The sequence below is a fragment of the Myotis davidii genome, unplaced genomic scaffold (assembly GCF_000327345.1).
Source record: "Myotis davidii unplaced genomic scaffold, ASM32734v1 scaffold96, whole genome shotgun sequence".
Taxonomy (NCBI): Eukaryota; Metazoa; Chordata; class Mammalia; order Chiroptera; family Vespertilionidae; genus Myotis; species Myotis davidii.
The window spans coordinates 12,246,753-12,255,958 of NW_006289416.1; the positions used below are offsets into that span (position 1 = coordinate 12,246,753).

General features: G+C 36.3%; 1 protein-coding gene across 2 annotated transcripts in view; it reads left to right on the top strand.

Annotated features, from left to right (window-relative positions):
- Positions 1-9,192, top strand: part of TMX3 (thioredoxin related transmembrane protein 3) — a 52,588-nt gene extending 43,396 nt beyond the window's left edge. Inside the window, exon 17 of one of the 2 annotated variants that reach the window (XM_015562772.1) lies at positions 8,739-9,192. The gene's annotated coding sequence lies outside the window, so the exon portion shown is untranslated. Of the gene's footprint in view, positions 1-1,624; positions 1,792-8,738 lie in introns of those variants that run through there. The other variant, XM_015562771.1, reaches the window with a different exon arrangement.
- Positions 9,193-9,206: the final 14 nt, after the last annotated feature.

Genomic DNA, 9,206 nt, shown 5'->3' on the forward strand with positions numbered 1-9,206 from the left:
AAGATCATAGAATAGAATTGAGACAGGTGATGGATCTGTGTGGCAATACTAAATGAATTAGTGTTCACAGTCTGAAGGGTTCGTGTGGAGAATAATGGTGGATAATACTGTATTATACAAACAGCAGTCGATACTGGCTGTTGATTTGCAGTTTTATGTATAATATGTCATTTACTGCTTCTGAAGTTCTGAGATATATTGATGTATAATCGGCAGATATAAGCAAATGACGGTGAAAAATGCTAAAGGCAACATGATTCATAACTGATATATTTCTGAAAGTGTACTTATTGGAAAATCAGAAAAAATCTAAATGTGCACTCAATATACCCAGGTTTGTATTATTGCTTTAGCTAAAGATGAAATATGACTATCTCAGGGGACCCAGAGCCCATGATGTGATATAAAAGAAGAAAAAAAAAAGATGTCATGGAATCTGAAAAATCATCAGCGGACCAGTGATTTACTGACAAGTCTGTTTCAGCAGAAAGTTGGCTTTAGAAAGTTGAAGAGCAGTTTCACATGAATCCTAAGTATGAATTCTGAAGAAAGTAATGGTGATTTAATTCACATTATACTATTTATTCCAAAGTTTTCCACTTGGTTGAAATATGAATCCTCTGAATAAAACTCTCAAACTAATGTGCAAGGACATCCCACCTGATCCTTTATTTCTCCTACTGAGTGATTTATAGAAGCAACCAGAAGATAATAACGTACCCTTGAAATAGGGCTACTCATCAGAAGTGTGATAGCCAAGAGAATAAGAATTATAAGGCACTTGGCAAATCCAAAGTGCTATAGGTATGCTAAATGCTAAATACTGGGGCAAAGCCAGCCAGATGGGTGGCTGTAATTTGTTAAGCAATTCAGATGATATTTTTATTATTCAAAAGGGAACGAAATGGCTATAAGTAGTTAATTTCTCAGTGAATAAGTGTGCTATTGAGAGCGGATATGGTTGTGTGTGTGTGTGTGTGTGTATGTTTCTGGCTTTGTCTATGATTGTGCACAGAAAAGAAATAAACAGTTCCAGTTATTTTATTTGAAAACTGTATTATGAATAAAGCGGATAGTTGAATTGAATTCAACTACTCTGCATTCATCACCCATATATATACCAAATGCTATGTCTGGTAACTAGAATACATAAGGGGTCCCTCACAGTCTTGGGCTGGAAGATATATCTGGGAAAAGTATTGTGGAATGTAGTTAAGACTGTAAGAAACCCAGGCAACTACCCAGCCTATACCTGTCTTCACCCTCAGGGAGTTGAATAATGCCTTTGGGTGAGTGGTTTGTTGGGGCCCTGGAGCGGTCTCTCTGATCCATCTGTAGTTCAGACTGCTGAAATCGTACCTTAGTGATAATTTTGACAGGTAAGAAAACACCTGTCACAAATCTTAGAATAAATTGTGTGAAGCTTACATTTACAAACCATTGACCCAGCTCTAAGAAAATCTGGAATTATAAATTATTAATGTTCTGGTTGCTTGTGTGACTTACAGTAAAGAGCATCTCAAAACAGCATTTTGTAAAAAGTAGGAAGGGCCCCACTGCAGCTCAGAGGATCTTTTCTGCTGGGTGACATAACAGTGTTTTTTTCCTAATAATACCTCTGCAGGTTCATACACTGACATGTTGCAGAGCTTGTTATCAAACTGGTCATGGAAGTGGGAGGCATAGAATATTCTCAACCACCTGAAGAGGAAAAGAAAACTCTTCAAGGCAATTCCTTAATTTTTAACCAAAAATATCCTAATTGCTAATAAATGATAATGTTTATAGCTTGCCATATTTCAAATGTTTCTCTTATAATAAAATTGATTGCTGTTATCTTGTAGTCCAATAAATAAATATATCCCTAGCCATTTTGGTTCAGTGGACAGAGCGTCGGCCCTCAACTGAAGGGTCCCAAGTTCCATTCTGGTCAAGGGCATGTACCTCCCTGGCAGGCTTGGTGGGAGGCAACCAATCAATTTGTCTCTCTCACATCAATGTTTCTCTGTCTCTCCCTCTCCCTTCTACTCTCTAAAAATCAATGGGAAAATGTCCTCAGGTAAGGATTAACAATAAATAAACAACTTCCTTAATTTTAGTCTTTTGTCAATGAAAATGACCAATATTTGATTACTCTGGTATTGGTCTTAATTCATAAAGAAATTCATTCTAATAACTTTTTTTTCTTAATCTATGCAGTTATTTCAGTCTCATTATTTGCCACTCATTTTGTTCCGACTTGAAATTTTAGGATCAGCTCTTGGCATCTGATTAATTAAAAACCAGACATGCAGCTTAGGTTATTTTCAAGAGGAAAGGAAATGAACTCTATGGTGTGCTAAGAATTTCTTCTCATTGTTTATACTTTTTTTTTAATGGAATCCTGGCAGCAAATAATACCATAATCTGTAAATAACAACCTTTTGGGGATGACTAGAGGGGCAGCAAATTGACAACGGCGCTTATAATCAATAGTGTGGGAGTCAGTAATGTTACATGAATTATTTAGTTTTATATTTCTTCGTTAGGGAAAAAAAAATCCAGTGTTTGAGCACACAAACGTTCTCATTACATCCTGTCACTCAGCTCTAACCGCACCTTATTGGGTGGTTATTTAGAGAAAGATTTTATCTGGGGACAAAAATACCAATTCTGTGGCTCTCCAGTAAAACAAAGCAAAACTCTGAAAGAGCAGGTTTCCAGGGAGAAGTCAACCCCCTTGGCTCTCGGGTGAAGTTTATTATCTCTAAGCCACACTGAGCAATATTTCTTAAATCAAGTGGCAGCTCTGCACAGATCCTCCTGATAGACTGGGCAGAATCAGTGCAATGATATTAACCCAAAGTGTGTTGACCGATGGATGGATGAAGAGCTCTGTTGAAGATTTTGAATTTATTATGGGTGAGCAAACCCGGGCCTTCCTTCAACTATTCTTTCCCTCCCAGCTCTCCAACAGCTCAGAGCATGGAAAAATTTAAAAAGCAGTTTAAAAAGGCAACTCCTGATCTCACTTACATGTGGAATATGAAAAATCTGAACTTGTGAAAACAGAGAGAAGAATGACAGTTAGCAGGGACTGGGCGGTGGGAGAATTGCGGAGATGGTGTTGAGGAGTACCAATCCTTTCACTAGTAGATAAATCAGTCCTGGAAATTTAATACACCGCATAGTGATTATAGACAATAATACTGTATTGGCCTTTTCCAACACACCTCCCTCTGACCTACCTTGTAATGACATATTTATTTTGTGATCAAACCAGTAAATAATTCTAAGTTTGTTCCACCTAAAAATTAATCTCTGCTATTATATGCAAATTATTAGTTAAAATTCAGGATATTTTTATATTTTAATGTATGATGTCCTCCTGATTTGATGCATACTTGTAAAGGGAATGCAACTCTATTTCAACCCTGTTTCATAATCTGTGTTAGTTGATATGGTAATTTGATATTTTTATATTTATTAGAATAATGATGATTATCATTGGTCTTATTGATATTTACTTGATATTCTCTATATGTTCCATTTTTTTGTTTCATATTTTTCTTTTTATTTCAGACTTTTGTTCAATTGTTAGAATTTCCTCTTTTGTATTTTATTCCTCTAATGAGTTTGGAAACAGAACGATATTAAATCAAATATATGGTTACTTTTTAAAAATTGGAGAATCTTTATCTTGAACATTATACCAATATATTTGGAATTTCATATTTTTAGATCAAATGGATAATTTCTGAGAAAATATAAAGTATGAAAAAAATAGAATACAATATGTCAAGCATATAGGGCCAAAAATCATAGAAGTTATTTAAGAAGTAGCCTAGTTTGATCTATAATTCTGGAAATTGGCTTCATTACCAGTAACTTAAATGGAAAGTTCTTCCAAACTTTCAATTAAAGTTAATTTCCATTTTATTAAGTCTTCTGGATGACAGGAAAAGGTAGACATTTTCTCAGTCTGATATGTGTATCCCTTATCCCTAAAAAAACAAAAATAAAATTAATAATAAAGTAAATACAGTCCACACTTAATTGTAAAGAAAGATGTAAATTCACTCATGCATTTAAAGAACTACATAGTGGCAAAATAAAGTTTATCTTAACCCCCTGGAACTGTGTATTTTTAAATGATGGAATTTATAGATGAGCACGGTCTCTAGACCCAAGGCCATAACTCACAAGAATGTAATGAGGTCCAGCAAGTTACCAAGGTGCTAGTCTACAGAAGCAGCGAGCCCACACTAATAGCATTGCATGTCTGTCTGTTTTTCTTTATTTGGGTTTTCTCTTGTCAGCAAAATGAACTAATTAGGGTATTACTCTAAACCTGGTTTCAAGCCCAAATTTGTTAGAGATTATAGCCTGCAATTTTACTGTTTCCTTTTTCTTTTTGGATCAATTCCGAGTGAACTTTTTCTGTTTATTAACTGTAGGTTTGACTGGAAGCAGAAAAAAAAAGATCTAAAGAAAAAGACCCATGAATCTTCTTACTATTTTGCCATCAGCAGAAAATGCCATGTCAGGAGGCAAACTTGAAGACTCACATTAAGTGAATGGAGGACACTTACTGAAGTGTATTAATGTAACACCTGTATCTTATCAAAGAACCCAAAGATTAAACCATCTAACTCTTAAAAGTATTAAAAACATGCAAAATAGAGCCAGCAATATAAGGTAGTCCCTTCCAGCTGACTGCATTTTATTTGCGAAGTGTATAAAATGTTTTCACACTCTGAAATCATTTTCAGATATTCAACAATTTCCTGAAATGGTTAGCAGTTCCTTTAAAGAGGTAATCACCAGCCCTTGAGCTATATGACATAAAAATGTGCATATACAAGGACTATTTTCAACGGGCAGAATACAAATAGATCTGCTTATGCCCCACACATCATCAAACAATTGCTTTTTCCTAATACATGTTCTGCTGGAGAAAGGCACACGATTCTAGTCCATTCCATTATTTAATTCCAGATGACTCACTCCAGTCTCAAAACTTCTGAAATGAATCCTTCATTTAAGGGCAATTATGTATATATATAGTCATTTAACTTTAGTTACCATGTGTTGAGCATTCTGATTAGAACCAGCATCTTCCTTTTGATGCATGCAGTCACTTTTTTTAATATGAAGATAGCAAAAGTCTTTTGAAGTTTCCAGGAAAAATACATCTACATGAACAGAAAAAAATCCATCACTTGGTTTTGTTATTAAATTATTTTTCTTTGTGCTTCCACATCTATATCTACCTTTTATAATTGCATGCTTTTCCCATACCTTATTACCCCTACATGAATATGTATGTTTGTCTTTCATGGGGATACTGTCCCAGCTCAGGTTCCAGACATTCATCATGGCTGTTAAGAAATTGCCATTTGGACTAAACTCAGTCCCTGTATTAGTCTGGAAAGGCTGCCATAAGAAAGCAACACTGACTGGTGGCTTAAACAACAGAAATTTATTTTCTCCCAGTTTTGGAGGCTAGAAGTCTGAGATCAAGATGTCTACAGGGTTGGTTCTTTCCAAGGGTCAGGAGGGCGAGTTCTATTCAGGCCTCTCATCTTGTAGAAGGCCATGTTTGCTCTGTTGTCGCCTCATCTTTCTGTCAGTAGTTTTGTTCAGATCTTCTATGCTTATAAAGACACCAGTCATATTGGATTAGAGCTCACTCTACTGACCTCAACCTAACTTAATTACCTCACCAGAGACCCTATCTCCAAACACTCACATTCTGAGGTGCTGGGGGTTGGCATTTCAGCACATGAATTTCAGGCTAGGCTTTTGTTACAGGGGACTTGGGGGTAATCTCTGAATAGGACATGAAACATTTGACACCACTAAGGAATTATTTTTCCTTCCTGGTAAAGCACAAAGCTAGTAGATTATCTCTTGCTCTTAAACATGGTTGGTATTGTCTTTATGCACTTCTTAAAGCACAATTGCAAATGGCCCTGAGACTGAATAAAATTGGTACATTGCTGTTTAAACCCCTCTGTTTAGGAATCAACTTGATTCTGTTTTTGGTTTATACGCCTTTAGCAAGAGATATAATATAAAGCTTTCTGCTTTATATTTCCAATGACACAAGAGAAAGTAATCATGGGATTTTACCCTGGATCCCCAGCTTTTTCCTCCTGAAAAGGAATATAATATGAATAAAGTTTGTCACTTAGCCACACAAATAGAGCTAAAGGAAATTGCAATTGGATGCCCTTATCTATCATCAGCCATGAGTTGGGATCCTGGCAACCAAGTTTATTTACTATTGTTACTAGTAATAATAACTCATGTCTTATATTATTTTTGGTGTTTTTTAATTCCTTCCATCATCATTTTTTCTGATACTTGAATCTGTTTTTTCAGTTTTATTGAGGTATAATTGACAAGTACAAGTGTAAGGAATTTCACATGTATGATGTGATGATTTGATCTACATGAACATTGTGATTGGATCACCCCATTCAGTTAATTAACACATCCTTCACCTCACACATTGACCTTTATGTTTTTGGTGATAACACTTACATTCTGCTCTTGTAACCAATTTTAATTAAGTAGTGTGGTGTTATGAAGTATTGGCACCATGTTACATGTTAGATCCTCAGACCTTATTCTTAATTGTATAAGCAAAAGTTTATACTTTTTACCAACCTCTCCCTTTTTCTCCCACCTCCCGTTTCTGGTAACCACTTTTCTCCTCTCTATTTCTATGAGTTTGACTTTGTAAATTTTTTTGAGATTACACATATGAGTTTCAGTGACAATTGTGTAACTATGCTGTGTGAAAACTATAAATCCTGGATAAGTGCAAATATTGCAACCTACAATGTTATATAAAGTTTCCAAATTATTTTGCCAGTTATCTTCTGTCTTTAAACTTTGCCTATAATGTTTACTGAGATGTGAATAATTTTTATTTTTGAATTCTGTAACTATATTAGTCTGCCTTTTTAAAATTTTTATTTTACTTGACTTTTTCCATCACCATTTATCCCCTCTCTGCCATCTTCCGCCTCCCCACACCTTGATTACCACACTGTTGCCTATGTCCATGAGTTCTCTTTTTTTTTCTTTTTTGCTCAATCCCCACCACCACCAGAGCTGTCTGTTTTCTATGAGTCTGTCTCTATTTTGTTTAATAGTTCAATTTGTTCATTAAATTCCACATATGAGTGAAACCATATGGTACTTGTCTTTCTCTGACTGGCTTTTTTCACTTAGCATAATGTTCTCCAGGTCCATCCTTGCTCTTGCAAAGGGTAACACTTTGTCTTCACAGCAGAGGAGTATTACATTGGGTAAATGTACCACAGTTTTTTTTATCCATTCATCTACTGATTGACACTTGGGCTGCTTCCAAATATTGGTTATTGTAAATAATGCTGCAATGAACATAGGCGTACATATATTCCACCAAAAGCAATGAGAAAAAGAAGGGTAGGTAATCCACCTATTCCCCCCTCATTGCTATTGGTGTGGTAGTATGTGATGTGCATTGACTTCCATGTAGAGAAAATGGCTTTTCTGAACATGCATGATGTTGTAATATTTAAAACATAAAACAAAGTTGAAAACAACATAAATATGAGTACAGTTTGCAAAAAAAAATGCAAAAACCCAAAAAGAAAATTACTGATTTTCTAAGGTTACTACGGTATGGCAAAAAAACATATGTGAGTGGACCGTCCTTGAAAGGCTTAAGAGAAAACAGGGAAGTGAAATAACAGCTACCTTCGAGGTACTGTGAAGTTAGCTAACAGCAGAGCATGTTAAAACCATAAATCACTCTGCAAATGCAAAGTGTTATAACTCACAGTGACAGATGAAGGTGGTATCTCGAGGTAGAGTCTGCTCATGGTTCTACATGTGCAAATAATGCATTTCCTCCAAATGGAGTGAAAACAGAAATGGAGGTAAATTGCCCTCTTTCTGCGATGTGTTTTTTGCATCAATCAAATCTATCACACAGTGGAGTACAGTGAGAGGCCATATGCACACGAGCAAAGGAGCATTTGCTATGAATCCTTTATCTGAATTTTACTTGGAGGGAGAATCTGTTGTATGACTTCATAGTCATACCATAGCTGTACTCAACCTGATGACGCTCTTTTGTTTCCAGCTTTGGTCTAGAATGAATTTTGGTCATCCTTAGAAATCAGATCCACTTTCAGAAGATGAGAACGCCCCTATTTTACAAATGCGAAATTGTAGAGAGTTTGGAAAACACACAATTTGAGTTACACAAGTGACCTTCCTATGTCTATGGCAGACTACTTTGAATTGGACATTTATTTTTATACAAAACTTTACTTCCTTTATTTATTAAACACTTACTTGCTGTGAGTACAACAAGTCAGCCAAGCATACTGAATGCAAACATTTAATAATTCAGAGTTGCAACCTTGGTGCAGCTTATGCCAGTGTGTTTGTGAAAATCCTTGTATGTTCAAAAACCTCTTGCTATGTGATAGTCAGGATTCTGGACAGTAAGGCATACACAGACAGATCTGATACTTACTGGCCCTGTTGCTTTTCTAAGTCTTAATTTGAAATCTGTAAAATAAGTTATTTACTCACACACTGGTTTTGAGAGGTACCCAGGTAAAATTAAATTCATCACCCCAATGACAGATACATAGTAAGCACTCAATCAATAACCACATGAGATTTTTAAAGATTTTTTTTTTGTCAGAACATTTTTTAACTGCTCATATTTTTGTGTTTATTTTCCTTAGTTTGGAGGAGCAACAAGATACTTATTTCCATATATAGATGGCATTTCTATATCATCTCCCACAGACTTAAAGATGCATTCCATTTGTTCAATCCATGTTTAAGGAGCAACCACTTAATGCAAGAAAACTTTATGTGTTAAAATATTGAAACTGCTCAAGAAACCCGAGAAGTAGGTATGGATGGCTTCATTTCACAAGGGGCGAAACGGAGCCTCAGAGACGTTGATTGGCGCACCCTCCTCCACACAGAGCTGACACTTGAAAAAAAGGTGCCTCTAACGTGGAGGCCCCTGCCCTGCTTAGTACAACACAGTGTCTCCCGGTCTCCCCTCTCATCGGGGTCAGAAGGTAAGGATTTGAGCGGCTGCGGCTTCTGTCTCCACGCCCACGTCATTGTGAGCTGGCTGTTCGGCCGTTGGCGCCCCCACGGCTCGGTGACCACGGCGGTGACCACGCGCTCCCACGGCT